The following is a 20,015-nucleotide window of genomic DNA, read 5'->3' as shown; positions in this document are numbered from 1 at the left end:
CTGCCATGGAGGAAGGTCCCTCCACCAAAGGGCCGCCGAAGGCACTGGCAGCCAATTGAGCTGCTGCCGAAGTCCCGGCAATGTCGTCGTCGGCCACTCAATCGTTGCCGCTGTCTTCAGTGGCATTTCGGTGGAGGGGCCTTCCTCCGCGGCAGCGATTGAGTTGCCACTGAAGACAGTGGTGGGATTTCGGTGGCAGCTCCTTCAAATTGGGCCCCGCAGTGCCTAAAGCCAGCCCTTCTGGACGTAGTATCTCGTAGCTATACTCTGCAATTCTTGGCCGCTCCTCCCTCCTACCTGCCCTCTTCCCCATCCCTCTTTAGGGACCCTTCTCACGAGCAACTCCTTGTTCAAGACGTTGAGAACCTCCTGCACCTGGGGGCAGTGGAGGAAGTCCCTCAGGATATGGACAATACCACTGCAATGTATTACATCAACAGGCAGGGCAGAGCCAGGTCATTGGCCCTTTGCCAAGAAGCTCTCCACCTTTGGGATTTTTGTGTGTGGCATGCCATTCATCTGGTAGCCGTGCACCTGCCAGGGACCAGGAACGAATTATCAGATCGCCTCAGCAGAACCTTCTCATCTCGCCACAAGTGGTCGCTCCTCTCAGAGCCTGTCAGTGCAATCTTCCGGAAGTGGGGGATTCCCCAGGTGGACCTGTTCGTGTCCAGGCAGAACAGGAAATGCCATGTGTTCTGTAAAATCCGGGGGAGAGACAAGGGTTCCCTGTCAAATGCATTTCTCCTTCCATGGTCAGGGGCACTGATGTACGCCTTCCCGCCAGTGCCATTGATTCAGAGAGTCCTAGGGAAGATCAAACAGGACAGGGCAAAGGTTATCCTAATAGCCCCTGTGTGGCCTCGCCAGCACTGGTTTGGCACGCTGCTCAAAGAAGAAAAAACGGTTAATGTGTAACCCTTCTGCCAGGTGAAGCCAGCAGCAAGTAGGGCCGGGTTCAATATTTAGGGATTCCTTTCCATTGATACAACACAGAATCAGCTTGACCCTCACCCAGTAACCTGGGAAAATTACACACCACCTCTGTGTGCCTATGAGAGACAATATTTCCCCACTTGCAAGCACAGAGTCTGTGTGTAGCAGAAAAACTTTTAACAAAAGGAGGGCAGTAACTGGGCGTTAATTTGGAAAAACACTGCAAACAGGGTTCATAAACCTAAACTGTCAGCAGAAGACCCACTGCTCACGTAAGATGGGCAGTGTCCTTTTCCCCTCAGGTTCTTAAGTCCTGCAACCCAAAATTCCTTTTAGCGTGCCCATCCCTTCTCTGCACCCCACTCACAATTATTGTCCTTGGTCAGTGCAGACCCAGAGGTCAAAGGTGCATCTGCAGAATTCACCTCCCACGCTGGATGGAGGTAAGGAGGCACCTTACTCACTCCACTGCTTGGGCACTTGTCCACTGGGCCTCTCCGCTAGCCACCCTGCTGGACACACCTCTCCACCTCTCATTTGCCAGCCAACTGTCAGTCACCTTCTGTTGCCACGTGCCCCTCTGCTGTGACCTCTGCACATCAGTCTCTTAGTGATTTTTTTATCTCTTGGCAGGCAGGGCAGAAACAGTCCCACCATAACTGATTTTTAGCTCTGATTGAGCATTTAAAATAACACAGAGGCTCCTAATGAAGTCTATTTAGCTCTTTCTTTGAACAGTGGGGAGGAACAGGTCAAAGTAGTCTGGAGACTTCTAGAGAGCATCCACACCTCCTGGCTGGGACGTCTGTACACCTCTTACTTTCACGGGACTCTGGCATTCGAGCCCCTGGCTTAATAGGGTCCTTTCAGCTGAAGGTGACCCCCCTCATTTGGGACAGGTAAGCACAGTCCTGCTTCCTGTATTCCTACAATAATTACAAAATTTTGGTAACAGCATTTCACTTCCCCTGCATTCAGTACTAAAGTGATTTGTACCCAACACCAGTCAAAATTGATTACTTTGACACCACTCTATGTGCTGAATATCTAAGCAGAGCAGGAGCAAACTATATTTACATAAACAAATCCAGGGGAGCATTCATTCAGACCTGCTTACATTACCTTTTGGTAACTGTTGTTCTTCGAGATATCTTGCTCATGTCCATTCCATTACCTGCCCTCCTGCCCCTCTGTTGGAGTTGTCAGCAAGAAGGAACTGAGAGGGCATAGTGCCGGCGGCGCCTAATATACCGACGCATGAGTGTGGCACTCCAGAAGGCTCCACTGCCAACCCTATGGCTATCACTAAGGCATAAATCTCCGGCCATGCATGTGGGCGCCTGCACACCTAGAATGGAATGGACATGAGCAACGCATCTCGAAGAACAACAATTATGAAAAGGTAGGTAACCGTTTTTTGTAGGGCCATGATCTGCCCCCTGCAGGACTTCATTAGAAACACATACTCAGTGATGATTCCCCATTTACCATTAAATGTTGAGACCGATCATTTAGCCAGTTTTTAATCAATTTAATTTGTGTCCTATTAATTTTGTAGTTTAGTTTTTTAGTCAAAATATCATGCAGTACCAAGTCACGTGCCTTCAGAAGTTTTAGGCCAATAGCCACAAAGGGACTTAGCCACTGCAATGCTGAGCATTGTGGTGCATAACTTTTAGAGGCCGAGAAAATCACAGGAACAACAGTGTAATCCGTAAAGCCTGAATTAGGCACCTAGACTCCTATACAGTGAATGGCAGGACAGAGGGGCCTTAGAATGTGATCCACAAAAGCTAGCATGATGAATGGGGAGCTGCCTAAGCTAGACAATGGGAGATGCAAATGACAGAGGTGTCTGCTCAGCCCTCCCCCTCTCACAGTGTTGGGCTTCTCCCTGCAGCCAGGGCTTAAGTGCCATACCTTTGCATAGCAATCTATACAAGGGAACCCACTACCTGAAGTCAGACAACTGAGGAGCCTAAGCTGTTTCTTGTAAAAATGAATTAGGTGCCAGCCTTGCTCCACACAAAAGTGGGGAGAGGAGATAGTGGCCACCTTATAACTCTTAGCCCAGTGGTCAGAGCATTCACCTGGGATGGGGCAGACCTGAGTTCCATTCCCTCCTCAGGCAAAGAACAAGGGTCTCCTACTTGTTTCAGGCATGTGCACTAATCACTGAGCTATGGGATAGCCTGATGTAGGGCTCCCTGTCAAAGCTGTGGCACTGTGGATAAATAATTGAAGGGGGACTGGATCCTGCGTTGGTGGGTGCCTAACCACTGGACTACACAGTCACATTCTTTCTTTGAACATGGGTCAGAGGCAGAGAGTGAGTCCCAGGTGAGTACTCTAACTGGGCTAAAACTTACAAGGTACCACCACCACTTCTCCTCCTGCTAGATTTTGAAAGGGTCAGTCCAGGGTTTTGCTCAATAACTTCATTAATGATCTGGAGGATGGGATGGATTGCACCCTCAGCAAGTTTGCGGATAACACTAAACTGGGGGGAGAGGTAGATACACTGGAGAGGTAGTGACCTAGACAAAATGGAGGATTTTGTCCTCTGAGCAGCCTCTGAGCACACTTGCTGGCTTGGATCCCACACATGAGATAGGCAGCCAAATGTTTCCCTGGTTCATGAATTGCTTTGGGCCTTACATGGGAGATAGGCTTCCGGGCACCTAATAGTGCACATGCCCAGAGGCAAAAATGTAGGCACCAGGTGAATTTAGCCACCTACAGGGTCAGCAGGAGTTTTGTGGATTGCAGTGGAGCTTAAAACTGGGACTTAGGCACCTAAGTACCTTTGTGGATCTGGGCCACGTATATTACATCAACACTATTATATTTATCAAACGTGTAATCTCCTCAAAAATATATCAAGTTGTTTGACAGGATCTATTTTCCATAAACTGTGTTGATTGGCATTAGAAGAATCATAGAATATTAGGGTTGCAAGAAACCTTAGGAGGTCATCTAGTCCAACCCCCTGCTCAAAGCAGGACTAACACCAACTAAATCATCCCAGCCAGGGCTTTGTCAAGCCGGGCCTTAAAAACCTCTAAGGATAGAGATTCCACCATCTCCCTAGGTAACCCATTTCAGTGCTTCACCGTCTTGGTGAAGTAATTTTTCCTAATATCCAACCTAGACCTCTCGCACTGCAACTCGAGACCATTGCTTCTTGTTCTGTCATCTGCCACCACTCAGAATAGCTGAGCTCCATCCTCTTTGGAACCCCCTTTCAGGTAGTTGAAGGCTGCCATCAAATCCCCCCTCACTCTTCTCTTCTGCAGACTAAATAAGCCCAGTTCCCTCAGCCTCTCCTCGTAAGTCATGTGCCCCAGCCCCCTAATCATTTTCATTGCCCTCCGCTGGACTCTCTCCAATTTATCCACATCCTTTTTGTAGTGGGGGGCCCAAAACTGGACGCAATACTCCAGATGTGGCCTCACCAGTCCCGAATAGAGGGGAATAATCACTTCCCTCGACCTGTTGGCAATGCTCCTACTAATGCAGCCCAAGATGCAGTTAGCCTTCTTGGCAACAAGGGCACACTGTTGACTCATATCCAGCTTCTCATCCACTGTAATCCCCAGGTCCTTTTCTGCAGAACTGCCGCTTAGTCAGTCTGTCCCCAGCCTGTAGCGGTGCATGGGATTCTTCTGTCCTAAGTGTAGAACTGTGCGCTTGTCCTTGTTGAACGTCATCAGATTTCTTTTGGCCCAATCCTCCATTTTGTCTAGGTCACTACCTCTCCAGTGTATCTACCTCTCCCCCCAGTTTAGTGTTATCCGCAAACTTGCTGAGGGTGCAATCCATCCCATCCTCCAGATCATTAATGAAGTTATTGAGCAAAACCCTGGACTGACCCTTGCGGCACTCTGCTTGATACTGGCTGCCAACTAGCCATCGAGTCATTGATCACTACTTGTTGAGCCCGATGATCTAGCCAGCTTTCTATCCACCTTATAGTCCATTCATACTACTTTAACTTGCTGGAAAGAATACTGTGGGATACCATATCAAAAGCTTTGCTAAAGTCAAGATATATCACATCTACCACTTTCCCCATATCCACAGAGCCAGTTAGTCACTTTCTCTGATAGAAGACCAGTCAAGTTACCTGTTTCTCTGTGCTCTCTCTTCCCTCTGGGCCTAAGCCCCTTTCTACCCCTCTTTGGATAACGGTAGCTGTCTTCACCAATAGCTACCATATGAGGAGATAGGTCAATGACTTGGAGATTGAAGAGGCTGCCAACTACTTTCCTCTTCCTGTGGAATCAGGAGAATCAAAGTCTTCCTACATTGGGTAATTGGGATGTGCACAGGGATTTGCCAGCTTTGTCCAACCTCTGCTGTTCCCACTCTGTTCCCCTATGTTGCAGCCTAATCAAAGTCAAATGATGCTGGGACTGGATGACATGGGATGGATCATTTGATAATTGCCCTGTTCTGTTGATTCCCTTTGAAGCACTTGCCATTGGCCACTATCGGAAGACAGGATACTGGGCTAGATGGACCATTGATCTGACCCAATGGCCATTCTTATATCAAATGGTGAGGGGAAAAACCTTGCAGCCAGATCTTGGTTCTTTGCTTCAGTGGTAGCCTCCTGTTGGGCTCCTGCTACTACTGTGAGGACAGGATTTACAACTGACTGTCCTTATGTTAATGTTTTATCCTCTACCTATCTGCCATCAATCTACCTATCCCCAACAGCCAATCACCAAATGACCATAAGTGAGCTAAGCTTCCCATACAAACCCTGAACTACCATTCTGAAAATACAATGAAGATAACTAATCTCAGTGCCAGTTCTCTATCAGGATCAATACTGGAGTGACATTATTTTTGGCTCCAGTTGGTCCAACATTACCTCTTATTACAGTAGATAAAATACCTACCACCTCCCCTTCCACATATTTGCGAGCCAACTCAGACATACTTGGGTCTTCCAATCCTATTGCCCATTAACACCAGAAGCTCACCACTTCTGGATTATACTGATAAATGTACCATTTCTTAGCTTACATTCTATGATTTGATGAGGAGTCTCATTTATTCACTAAAATATGCAGTCTTAAACACCCAAATATTCTGACTCAAGTACCACAGTTAGCTGAATTTGGACCTTGAATTTCCTGAATCATCTTTTTTTTTTTTTTTGCTTTAAAATAACTACAGTATTCTCAGTGTTATATTTCTAGACATCTTTTTACAGCCTTATCTAAATTTATCTGTGAATAAATTAAGATTGATATTTAACAAGGAAAACAAATACAAAATATTGTTCTGTGGTAAGTTAACATTGTGATTTAACAGTTAACTTTTGTGTGCTTGATTTCTCAACTCAGTGCTGCCTGTATTTTTGATTTTAACTTACCTTTTTTCCTTAAAGGGAAGAATGCTGCAAAAGGGTTAACTACCAAGCCTTAACTGAAGACAGTTGACATAATATGAAAAAACAACATGCATTTCACCTATGTCTCAATGTGCTTCACAAGTATCATCACTAGAGCTGCTCTAAACTCCGGAGTTCTGTCCCACAGGAAATGACATTTTAAAATTTCCCTTCATCCCAAATCAGAACAAAAAGTTAAATTTCCTATCAAATGAAATTTGAAAACATTTTGTTTCAACACTGTCAAAGCATTTCATTCAGATTTTTATATTATAAATTATCTCCCACAAACTAGAAATTTCAAAAAATAGTTTCAGAAATATCAAGTGACCTTATTGAAGTGCTCTGAAATGTCTTGATACTTTTTCATCAAAAATATAAACAAAATTAGTATGCTCCTGCAAAACATTTCAATGTTGTCAAATCAGCATTTTTCAATGGAAAAGTGTTTCATCTGAAAATTTTCAACAAGTTCGATCACCTTCTTACAGAATAGGAAATGGATTCAGTAGTTGCTAAAGTTCACACAGGAAGTCTTTTGACGGCTATTAGAAATAAATCCTAAATCTTCGGACTCCTGGATGTAGTCTAGACATAGCTATAGCAGTACTAAATCTATCAGTTTATAAACAGGTAATTAAAGCAGTACAACCCCCTTACATGAACACAGTAATATCAATATAATGGTGCTTATATTTACATGAATAAGGTATGGAAAGATAAGAACCTTTATACACACTAAGAGCTCTATTGATTTAACTACATACATTTCTAAACAGATTGTGTTTGTACCACTATAATGCTAAATATAGACTAGCCCTTAGTCCTGAGTCTAGACAAGGGAATCTTCCTCCACCTTAAACCTCCCAAGGTTAAAAGCAACAGGAAGAAATCAAATAGAAAATTCTAATGCACAGAAATGCTAAATCTTAAATAAATATTAAAAATATTAATAATGTGATAATAAAAGGCATCGCCTACCCTGAAGACTTTGTAACCTTCCATTACTTTTTATTTAGACAAGTCAGATGTCTTCAAGTCTGCAGGGCCTGACAAAACACATCCTAGAACACTTAAGGAACTGTCTGAGGAGATCGCTGAGCCATTAGAAATTATCTTCGAGAAACCGTGGAGAATAGGAAACATCCCAGAGGACTGGAAAAGGGCAAATATAGTAGCTATCTATAAAAAGGGGAATAAGGACAATCCAGGGAACTGTAGACCAGTAAGCTTAACTTCAGTACCTGGAAAGATACCGGAGCAAATAATCACTTTGTAAGCACCTAGAAGATAAGGTGATAAGTAATAGTCAACATGGATCACATCAAACCAACCTAATATCCTTCTTTGACAGGGTAACAAGCCTCACAGATAAGGGGGGAAGCAGTAGAAGTGATATATCTATACATTAGTAAGGCTTTTGATATTGTCTCATGACTTTCTCATAAGCAAACTAAGGAAATATAGCACAGAAAAACCTACTATAAGGGAGGGGGGTGCACAACTGGTTGGAAAACTATACTCAGTAGTTATTAATGGTTCACAGTTGAGCTGGAAGAGCATAACCAGCAGGATTCCACAGAGATTTTTCCTGAGTCCTGTTCTATTCAATATCTTCATAAATGATTTGGATAATGGCACAGAGGGGACATTTTTAAAGTTTGTAAATAATACTGAGCTAGGATGGTTTGCAGGTGCTTTGGGGAACAGGATTAGAATTCAAAATGATCTGGCCAAACGAGAAATGGTCTGAAGTAAATAGGATGAAATTCAATAAGGACAAATGCAAAGTACTCCACTTAGGAAGGAACAATCAATTGCACATATAGAAAATGGGAAATGACTGCCTAGGAAGGAGTATTGCAGAAAAGAATCTAGCAGTTATGGTGGATCTCAAATTAAATGAGTCAACAGTGTAATTCTGTTGCAAAAAGAGGAAACATCATTCTGGGATGTGTCAGCAGGAGTGTTGTAAGCAAGACAAGAGAAGTAATTCTTCCACTCCACTCAACACTGATAAGGCTTCGACTGGAGTACTGCATCCAGTTCTGGACTCCACACTTTGGGAAAGAGGTGGACAGACTAGAGAAAGTCCAGAGAAGAGCAACAAAAATAATTAAAGGTCTACATGACCTACGAGGAAAGATTTAAAAAAAAATTGGGTTTGTTTAGTCTGGAGAAGAGAAGACTAAGGGAGGACACGATAACAGTCCTGATACATAAAAGGCTGTTATAAAGAGGAGGGTGATAAATTGTTCTCCTTATCTTCAAAGGTCGGGACAAGTAGTAAATGGGCTTAAATTGCAGAAAAGGAGATTTAGGTCTGTCAGGGTTCCCTCCCCAGTCTGAACTCTGGGGTACAGATGTGGGGACCCGCATGAAAGACCCCCAAAGCTTATATTCCACCAACTTAGGTTAAAAACTTCCCCAAGGCACAAATTCCTTTCCTTGTCCTTGGATGGTATTGTTGCCACCACCAAGTGATTTAAACAAACATTCAGGGAGGGGCTACTTGGAGCCCTATCCCCCAAAATATCCCCCCAAGCCCCTTCAACCCCTTTCCTGGGGTGGCTTGAGAATAATATACTAACCAATTAGTTACAATGCGAGCACAGACCAAATCCCTGGTTTTTAGGACACTGAAAATCAATCAGGTTCTTAGAAGAATAATTTTATTAAAAAAAAGTAAAAGAATCACATCTGCAAAATCAGGATGGAAGGTAACTTTACAGGGTAGATAAAAAGATTTAAAACACAGAGGATTCCCCTCTGACTCTGCTTCCCAGTTATAAAACAGGAATGAAATTACTTTTTAGCATAGGGAAAATTCATAAGCTAAAACAAAAGTCTGATCGGTATAACACAGATTACAGAACTTCTCCTAAATAATTCCTAGAGCAGATCTTGTAGAAAAGCATCCAATCTTGATTTAAAAGTTGCCAGTGATGGAGAATCCACCATGACCGTGGTAAAGTATTCCAGTGGTAAAGTATTCTAACTTTTCAGAATGTATGCCTTATTTCCAGTTTGAATTTGTCCAGTCATTGGATCATGTTACACGTTTCTCTGCTAGACTAATGAGTACCTTCTCAAATATTGTTTCCCATATAGATAGGCTGTAATCAGATAACCCCTTAACCTTCACTTTGTTAAACTAAATAAATTGAGCTGCTTGAGACTATCACTATAAGGCATGTTCTCTAATCCTGATTGAAATACTTAAATTCCAGGTTGTGGGGGCAAATGTGAGATCTGAGTCAAGGAAGGAGGTGAAGGTGCTAGGGTTTTGGATGAGTGGAGCTCTTAACAATTAGTAAAGTATCAAAGATATTGAGAAAGTTAGGATAATGTTAAATGCAGCCTTGATCTGAAAGAGGATGTAGGAGGCTGCATAGGTAGATAGAATACCATGAACGACACATGCATCCACACATGCTACAACCTAACAGGGGTTCCCTCACCACCTATCGTGAGGCCGCACTCGACAAGGGCTCAGGCCTCGTCGGCTGCCTTTGTGGCCCATGTCCCTATCCAGGACATCTGTAGAGCCGCTACCTGGTCCTCAGTACACACGTTCACATCGCACTATGCAATTGTCTCCAACGCCAGGGATAACATTGGTTTTGGTAGGGCTGTGCTTCAGCAAGGGAATCTGTGAACTCCTACCCACCTCCATCATAGCTTGCAATCACCTACTGTGGAATACACATGAGCAAGCACTCGAAGAAGAAAGGACAGTTACCTGTTCCATAACTGGCATTCTTCGAGATGTGTTGCTCATGTCTATTCCACATCCCGCCCTCCTTCCCCTCTGTCAGAGTTGGTCCGCAAAGAAGGAACTGAGGGTGGGGGGAGCACGTGGTTCCCCTTATAGCGCGCTATAGAGGTGCCATTCCAGGGGTCGCAGTAGCGCTCCCCCTACAGGTACTGCTAAGGGAAAAACTTCCAGCACTGGTGCACGTGGCGAGCACACACACCTACTGTGAAATAGACATGAGCAACACATCTCGAAGAACGCCAGTTACGGAACAGGTAACTGTCCTTTCCCTGGATTCTCCTCCTTCCCTTTTTTAAAATGGGCACCATATTTGCCTTTTCCCAATTGTCTGGGACCTCCCCTGATGGCCATGAGTTTTCAAAGATAATGGCCAATGGCTCTGCAATCACATCAGCCAACTCCCACAACACCCTCTGATGCATTGCATCTGGCCCCATGGACTTGTGCATGTCCAGCTTTTCCAAATAGTCCTTAACCTGTTCTTTAACCACTGAGGGCTGCTCACCTACTCCCCATACTGTGCTGCCCAGTGCAGCAGTGTGGGAGCTGACCTTGTCTGTGAAGACCGAGGTGCAAAAAGCATTGAGTACTTTAGCTTTTTATTTATTTTATTTTATTTTTATTTAATTTTATTAATTTCCTTTAATTCTTTATTAATCTAGTCCCATATCAGCCACTCCATTATCTTGTCTGGGATCGATGTCAGACTGACACGCCTATAATTACCTGTGTCATCCCATTTAATCTTTTTAAATATTGATGCAACATTAGCTTTCTTCCAGTCTTCTGGAACTTTCCTAATCAACATTAATGGTCCAGTGAGCTGCTCAGGCAATTCTTTTAAAACTCTTGGATGCAAGTTATCTGGTGATTTAGAAATGTTTAATGTGTGCAGCTATATGGCCCTTGGGGCACTAACACTGGGCTTCCTGTTCCACCATGCCCCATCTAGTCCAACAGGATCTATGCCCCAGAGTAATATCACTGGGATTTATATATCCAGTGCAGTGAAATATGAGTTCTGGGACATTAACTGGTATTTATGCTACCAGCCCCACAAGTTCAGCAAAATCTGCATCTTCAAATACTAGTACTGAAGTTCACTTTACCACCCCCTGAACTCAGTGGCAGCTACAGCCACTCGCCGTAGAAGAATTTGAGTCAGAACTCCCACCACCACCTGAGCTGACACATGGTATAACTTTAACTGCACCCTGACACCGAAAATCTTTGTTATATGTTGATGCTTTTGCTACCTCCTTAGGAAGTGACTCCGGTTCTGACTCTGTGCTACACCAGCCCACCTTGCTCATGACTCTGGCCAGCATCTAAACACCACCAGCTTCTGGCCAGCTGCCGCTGTGGTCTCATTTGTCTTTCCTGACATTGAGTAAACATCTTTGTCCCTTTTCTTTGGAGGAAGGGGTTGCTGTGCTCACCCTGATATATATCCTCATGTACAAAGTGGCTGGAAGGTTAATGAACTCCAGGAGGTAGTTGAGTGGGAAATTAGGGGCCAAGTGACAGCCAGAGCTAAAGCTATCAAGGGAATGGCCAGAGAACGAAAGAGATTGCAGTTGGTACAGATGCTATATATCCCACCCTACTTCACCTCCCCCAAACCTTGGGAGAAGCTGAAGATGCTGAAGCTCCAGTCTTGGCCTTGCTCTCTCTTTCTCCTCTTGGTTCTTCTCTCTGCCAGTGTCCAAGCTGTATTCTTACCAGGATGGCAGCTACAGGTAGGAGCTGTCAGGGTGGAGCTGAGGGAGGCTTTGAAAGTGGCAAGAACAACTCATGGAAATCATGTCTGGGATCTAAATGGGGGTAATGGGAAAGGCACAGAATCCCAGCTGCCAGGAGTAAACTCCTGCCAGGTATGGGGGGAAGATTCTATCCCCCTCCTTCATACCCTTCAGGCATTATCTTACTCTTCCAGCCTACCAGCTTGGAGAAACTCAGATCTTCTGTCTGAGAAGAGGAGGACCAAGATCTCTGTGGAATTCAGTCAGTGGGCACGGCTGGCTGAAGGGTGTCAGGGCATCACACCCAGAGCCTTTCACCTCTAGGACACTGGTTTCAATCCAGTCCCATGTCAGTAATAAAGAAAAGGGACAGCCATTTGGTGTCCTATGTGTGAAGCAAGCTTTTGGGGAGTGGTCTCAGTTCAGTTCACAACAGGATCCAGGAATGTAGGATCCTCCTAGCGGTATGAGCCCATTAGTTAAGGCTTTCTCAAACTATGGAGCCTGGACACTGTTTGGGTAAAACTCATATTCATCTTACAGTTCTGAAAATTAACAAAATGCAAATGACTGTGCAAGTCATTAGAGTAGGGGGACTGGATCCTGGGTCTCCCACATAGGTGCTCTGACCATCAGGCTACAGAGTCATTCTCTTGCTCACTTTCACTCATTTTGTGGTCCAGTGACATTTATTCAGAGTGGAACAGCTTCAATGGAAGAGATTGAGAGCCCCCATATCAGACTATCCCTCACCTGAGAGTAGGGAGGGCACTTGTCCAGTTTTATACTGGATAGTCCTCTTTTTAACTGACTTTCCCCCTTCCAGGACTGGGCCAAAAGAGGACATGGCTTTGTCCACTGTTGAACAGGGAAACAACATTTTGAACTGCACACTGCTCCATCCCCACTGGCATTACCTTGTAGCCACGGTATATGTGAAGTCAGGTCAGTGAGGGTGGGACGGCATGCCCTTGAAAATGGCATCCCCCACACGGAGTGATTTGGCATGCCGTGCATCTGAGGTCACAGTGGCAGGAGTGGGGTCACAAGGTGGGAGTCCCCCCACATACACACCATTCCCAGAAGTGCTGGAATGCCTGGTATTCTGGGAACATGTGAGTGGCCACCCTACCTGAGAGATGGCAGATCCCTGGTTCAAAACCTTTCTCCTGCTCAGGTGGAGGGAAGGACTTGAGCCAGGGGTCTCCCACATCCCAGGTGAGTACCCTCACCACTGAGCTTAAAGTTATGAGAGAGCTTGTTCCTCACCCCCAAGCTTTTTGCAAAAATGGCATATGCTCCTAACACCAAGAGAGAGTTTGGTGCTGAGTATACCAAGGCCTGGTCTACACTATGAGTTTAATTCGAATTTAGCAGCATTAAATCGAATTAACCCTGCACCCATCCACACAACGAAGCCATTTATTTCAAAATAAAGGGCTCTTAAAATTGATTTCTGTACTCCTCCCCGACAAGCCGAGTAGCGCCGAAATCAATACTGTCATTTCGAATTAGGGTTAGTGTGGCCACAATTCGATGGTATTGGCCTCTGGGAGCTATCCCACAGTGCACTATTGTGACCGCTCTGGACAGCAATCTGAACTCGGATGCACTGGCCAGGTAGACAGGAAAAGCCCCGCGAACATTTGAATTTCATTTCCTGTTTGCCCAGCACAGAAGAACACAGGTGGCCACAGAGAGCTCATCAGCACAGGTAACCATGCAGGCCGATAATTGAAAAAGAGCACCAGCATGGACCGTACGGGAGGTACTGGATCTGATCGCTATATGGGGAGAGGATTCAGTGCTAGCAGAACTTGGTTCGAAAAGACAAAATGCCAAAACTTTTGAAAAAATCTCCAAGGGCATGATGGAGAGAGGCAACAGGGACTCAGAGCAGTGCTGCGTGAAAGTCAAGGAGCTCAGACAAGCCTATCAGAAAACAAAGGAGGCAAACGGTCACTCTGGGTCAGAGCCGCGGGCATGCCGCTTCTACGCTGAGCTGCATGCAATTCTAGGTGGGGTCGCCACCACTACCAGGGCCGGCTCTAGGTTTTTTGCTGCCCCAAGCAAAAAAATTTTGGCTGCCCTCCGTCCCAGCCTTGGGCTCCTTGCTGGACCCCCCTGCTGCCCCAGCCCTGGGCTCTTCCCCCCCACCCACACCCTCTGCCACCCCAGCTCTGGGCTCCTTCATTTCCCCCCCACCATTGCCCCCCACACACACCTCCTGCCGCCCCAGCCCTGGGCTCTCTTCCCCTCCCCCCCACGTGCACCCTCCTTCCGCTGCAGCCCTGGGTCACTGGTAACTCGCTCCCAGGGCCGGTCATTCAGCAGGAATTTTAGATGTGCACAGAACACAGACAGGATTGGTTCCCATATGGTTACAGAACTGCAGTAAAGTGGAACAATTTTCAGCTTGGCTGATTGGAGGATATCTGGATGCATATTATAAGACTGTCCTACATAAATGAAGAAAAGTTGAGGTGCCTTTTATTATTCTTTTGTTCCTCTCTTTCTTTCTATGGGGAAATTGCCAATGCAATATCACTGTCTTCCTTTTAAACAAACAAACAAACAAAAAAGGCAATGGCTTTTGAAAATACCAATTCCAGTCCTAATAACCACTGGGAAGCATTTCTTGCTCAATTTTATCCTACTTTTTCTACAGCAAGTTATAGTGGATCAGTATATTTGATTTGGGAGAAATGAAGTAACAGCCGCCCAAACTGAGCTTGAGCACTCCTGAATTTTGAGGTGTTCAAATCTGGAAGGCAGGTGGTGGGGGGAGAGGGCTGTGGCTCTGCGGGGGAGCACGGCAGCATATATGCAGCAGTGGGTCTAGCGCTGCGTGGAGCCAGACACGCTGGTCTGAGTGGCACGGTAAGGGGGCAGGAGGGGTGGATGGGGCGGAGATTTGGGGGGGCAGTCAGGGGCAGGGAGAAGGGGGGGTTAGATGGGTCAGGGGCTTCGGGGGGCAGTCAGGGGACAGGCAGTGGTTGGATAGGCATGGGAGTCCCGGGAGTTTGTCAGGGGACAGGTAGGGGGTGGGGGTCCTGGGGGGAAGTTGGGGGAGGGTCTCAGGAGGGGCCAGTTGGGGACAAGGAGAAGGGAGGCTTAGATAGGGGGTGGGGTTCTGGGAGGCAGTTGGGGCAGGGGTCCCGGGAGGGGGTGATCAGGGGACAGGGAGCAGGAGGGGTTGGATGGGTTGGGGCTTCTGTGGGGGGCAGTCGGAGGGAGTAGATGGGGGCAGGGTGGGGCTACCCTCCCTCCCCGGGGAGTGTCCTATTTTTTGAATGTTAAAATATGGTATCCCTACTCACAGTGCAGCTCTCCATTCACTGCAGCATGAGGTCTCAGCTACCTCACTCCCTCTCCGTCTTTTCTGTTGGTAGTGGCCAAGGAAATGCTGGGAAATGTAGTTCTTTCCCTGCTCCAGGGCTGGCTCTATAGGCAAGGAGCTAACCAAGGAACTACAGCTCCCAGGGCCCCCTGTTGGTTCTCAGCTCTTATGCTGGATCCCTGCCGCCCCTGCAAATGGGCTGCCCCAAGCACGTGCTTGCTTTGCTGGTGCCTAGAGCCGCCCCTGACCACTACCCCACCTCTGACTGTGGATTCCGAGGCGGGGGTAATCTCACCAGCCACACGTGAGGATTCTGCGGACAGGGAAGAGGAGGAGGAGGAGGACGAGCTTGCAGAGAGCACACAGCACTCCATTCTTCCCAACAGCCAGGATCTTTTTCTCAGCCTGACTGAAGTACCCTCCCAAGCCAGTACCCAAGACCATGACCCCATGGAAGGGACCTCAGGTGAGTTTACCTTTTAAAATATAAAACATCATTTAAAAGCAAGCGTTTTTTAATGATTACTTTGCCCTGAGGACTTGGGATGGATTCGCGGCCAGTACAGCTACTGGAAAAGTCTGTTAACGTGTCTGGGGATGGAGTGGAAATCCTCCAGGGACATCTCCATGAAGCTCTCCTGAAGGTACTCCAAAAGCCTTTGCAGAAGGTTTCTGGACAGTGCAGCCTTATTCCGTCCTCCATGGTAGGACACTTGATCACGCCATGCTAGAAGCAAGTAATCTGGTATCATTGCATGACAAAGCCTGGCAGCGTATGGTCCCGGTGTTTGCTGGCATTCAAACAACATCCATTCTTTATCTCACTGTGTTATCCTCAGGAGAGTGATATCGCTCATGGTAACCTGGTTGAAATACGGGAATTTAATTAAGGGGACAGAGGTGGCCCTTCCTACTGGGCTGTTTGCCTGTGGCTGAAAAGAAATCCTTCCCTGTAGTAAGCCAAGCGCGCAGGGTGGCGGGAATTGGCACTAAGCTTTTCACATGTGGCTAGCAGGGATCTTCCCTGATACCAGCCACGTGGTGGGGGGAGGGATAAAGCAATCATCCCAGAGAATTGGATGGGGGGGGTAGTTTGTTTTCTGCTGCTGAAGGTTAACAGGAAAACCACAGCACTCAACGGGCTTTGCTTGGTATGTGGGAAAGGAGGGCGCAGAAGCCAAAAGACAATGGCTTACCATAGCCACATGCAAGCCGAATTCTGTTGCCTGGATCTGCGTCTGTGATCTCTAGCAGCAAAGCCACAGGCACTCAATATAAAGAGGCAAAATGCAACCTTGCACAGAAATCACATGTGCTATGTAATGTGAATAGTGTTGTTCTGTAAAATGTATCTTTTTAAAAAATTCTCTCCTTTTTTCCCTCCCTCCAGCAGCTGCAAATTTTTCAAGCCTCCCTCCTCCGTCTCGAAGGCTATCTCAGATAAGGCGTCGGAAAAAGAGGACTCGAGACGAGATGTTCGTGGAAATCATGGAATCCCGCAATGAAAGAGCTCATCTGAATGAGTGGAAGGACACAGTTTCAAAGTATAGGAAAGATGATCATGTAACCTGAACTGGAATCCATCTTTAACCTGGTGCTTTTCCAGTGAGGGGTGGGTGGAAACCCAGAGGGACAAAGGGTTCCCGCCTTCTGCAAAAGATATATAAAGGGGTGGAAGAGAACAGAGAGAGAGAGGAGCCATCATGAAGAATCCCCTAGCTAACACCTGAGCTGGAACAAGAGCTGTACCAGGGGAAAGAATTGTGCCCAGGCCTGGAAGGTGTCCAGCCTGAGAAAAAAACTTACTGAAGCATCTCTGAGGGCAAGATTATCTGTATTCAGTTTGATTAGTCATAGATTTGCGCATTTTATTTTATTTTGCTTGGTGACTTACTTTGTTCTGTCTGTTACTACTTGGAACCACTTAAATCCAATTTTCTGTATTCAATAAAATCACTTTTTATTTAGTAATTTACTCAGAGTATGTATTAATACCTGGGGGAGCAAACAACTGTGCATATCTCTCTATCAGTGTTATAGAGAGTGAACAATTTATGAGTTTACTCTGCATAAGCTTTATGCAGGGTAAAACGGATTTATCTGGGTTTAGACCCCATTGGGAGTTGGGCATCTGAGTTCTAAAGACAAGCACACTTCTATGAGCTGTTTTCAGGTAAACTTGCAGCTCTGGGACAAGTGATTCAGACCCTGGGTCTGTGTTGGAGCAGACGGGAGTGTCTGGCTCAGCAAGACAGGGTGCTGGAGTCCTGAGCTGGCAGGGAAAACAGGAGCAGGGGTAGTCTTTGCACATTAGGTGGCAGCTCCCAAGGGGGTTTCTATGATCCAACCTGTCACAGTCACTTTCCCCATTATGCTTCATAATGGAAAGTTCCTCATTTAGCAAAGGCTGTGAAGTGGTGTCAGTCAATGGTAAAACTATAGAGCAGGGGTGGGCAAACTACGGCCCGCGGGCCACTTTAAGCTGGCCCACGAGCTCCCGCTGGGGAGCGGGTCTGGGGTTTGCCCCGCTCCAGTGCTCCAGCCCAGCCATGGTTGAGGGGCCGCACCACGTGGCTTGGCCCTGCTCCAGCACTCCAGCCGGGGCTCCGGGGTGCAGGGTCGGGGGCTGCACCATGCAGCTCCTGGAAGCAGCTGCATGGTCCCACTCTGGCACTCTAGCAGGGTCGAGGGTTGCTCCATGCATAGGAACCAGAGAAGGGACATGCCACTGCTTCCGGGAGCCACTTGAGGTAAGCATTGCTCGGAGCCTGCACCCCTGAGCCTCTCCCTATGCCCCAACCCCCTGTCCCAGCCCTGATCCCCCTCCCGCTCTCCAAAACCCTCGATCCCAGCCCGGAGCACCCTACTGCACCCCAAACCGCTCATCCCAAGCCCCATCTCAGAGCTCGCACCCCAGTCGGAACCTGCACCCCTTCCCGCACCCCTGCCCCAGCCCTGATCCCCCTCCCGCCCTCTGGACCCCTCGGTCCCAGCCCAGAGCACCCTCCTACACCCCAAACTCATCCCCAGCCCACCCCAGAGCCTGCACCCCCAACCCCAGTTTTGTGAGCATTCATGGCTCACCATTCAATTTCTATTGCCCGATGTGGCCCTCAGGCCAAAAAGTTTGCCCACCCCTGCTATAGAGAATTGTATGAAGAACTGCTTTCTTTCAAAATGGCTGACACTCTCCCATTCTTCTCAGTTGGTGGTCATTTTGAGAAATCTCTTTCCCCCTCTCCCTTTCTCATGTTTCCTCAATGGAACGGAGTGTTTACATCTCTGGGGCAGGGCTTTTGCGAACAGGGGCTGCTAACAGGGAGTTTCGCAAGGGCATTTGGGATGGGGGCGGGAAGGGGGCGAGGGTCCCTTGCCGGTTCTATCTGTTTTCCCTTTATTCCCCTTAAAACCTATAAACCAACTACATTCAAAACTTTCTTGCTTAAACAACCCTTTCAGCGGACAGGGGGCTGCAGACAGGGGAGTTTGAGAGGGAGTTTGACGGGGGAGGCTTACGATGGTTAGGAAGACCCGCAACACCTGTGCCAGCACTGCTTCTGTCTCCTCCACCTGCGCCTGTAGTCAGATAGAGCGCCTGAGCATGGATACTTCTACCCAGATCCTGGTGTGGTTTTGCAGAGACTGTAACTTGCAATTTCCACTTACTGATATCCAGGCTGGGGGGACCATCCAACGTGAAAGGTGCTTGCTGGTGGAATCTCTCAGGCAGCAGGTGGGATAGCTACAGGAGGAGGTGGCTAGGTTGAGGAGCATCCGAATCCACGAGCAATTCCTGGACAGTGTCCATGTGGAGACAGCTGAGGTAGCTGTCCCAGTACACAGGACTGCTGATATACCACTGGTGGAGGAGGAGATGGCTCAGGGTGGACACTGGCAGCTGGTTTCTTCTGGCAAAAGGCAGTGCTCCACCCCTGCTCCAAACCTTCCCGCCGTGGTAATAGGTAACCGTTATGCTCTTCTTGATACAGGAGAGAAGGAATCACCCCCTGCAGTAAAGGAGGAGAAGCCTCGTACCCCTAAGGCTGGGAGGTCTGCTGCCACCACTGCGAATAGGAAACGTAGGGTAGTGGTGGTCGGAGAATCTCTGCTGAGGGGGACGGAGGCGCCCATCTGTCACCCTGACATTTCATCTCGGGAGGTATGCTGCCTGCTGGGGGCCCGTATCCGAAATGTTACAGAGGCATTGTCGAGGATTATCCAGCCCTCTATTACCCCATGCTACTCATCCATGTGGGCACTAATGATACCGCGAGGTGTGACACTGAGCAGATCAAGAGTGACTACAGGGCACTAGGAGTACGGGTGAAGGAGTTTGGAGTGCAGGTGGTATTCTCTTCGATGCTTCCTGTCAAAGGTAGGGGCCTGGGCAGAGACAGATGCATCATGGAGGTGAATGCCTGGCTGCAAAGATGGTGTCACCAGGAGGGCTTTGGCTTCCTCGACCACGGGATGGAAGTTCGAGGAAGGACTGCTAGGCAGAGATGGCGTTCACCTTTCGAGGAGGGCAAAGACCCTATTTGGACACAGACTGGCTAACCTAGTGAGGAGGGCTTTTGTCATAACTATAAAGGGAAGGGTAACAGCTCTCCTGTGTACAGTATTATAAAATCCCTCCTGGCCAGAGACTCCAAAATCCTTTTCCCTGTAAAGGGTTAAGAAGCTCAGGTAACCTGGCTGGCATCTGACCCAAAGGACCAATAAGGGGACAAGATACTTTCAAATCTTGGGTGGGGGAGGGGGAGGGAGGCTTTTGTTTGTGCTCTTTGTTTGGGAAGTTGTTTGCTCTTGGGACTG

The sequence above is a fragment of the Trachemys scripta genome, chromosome 1 (genome assembly GCF_013100865.1).
Source record: "Trachemys scripta elegans isolate TJP31775 chromosome 1, CAS_Tse_1.0, whole genome shotgun sequence".
NCBI lineage: Eukaryota > Metazoa > Chordata > Testudines > Emydidae > Trachemys > Trachemys scripta.
Note: the sequence above shows the minus strand (reverse complement) of the source record.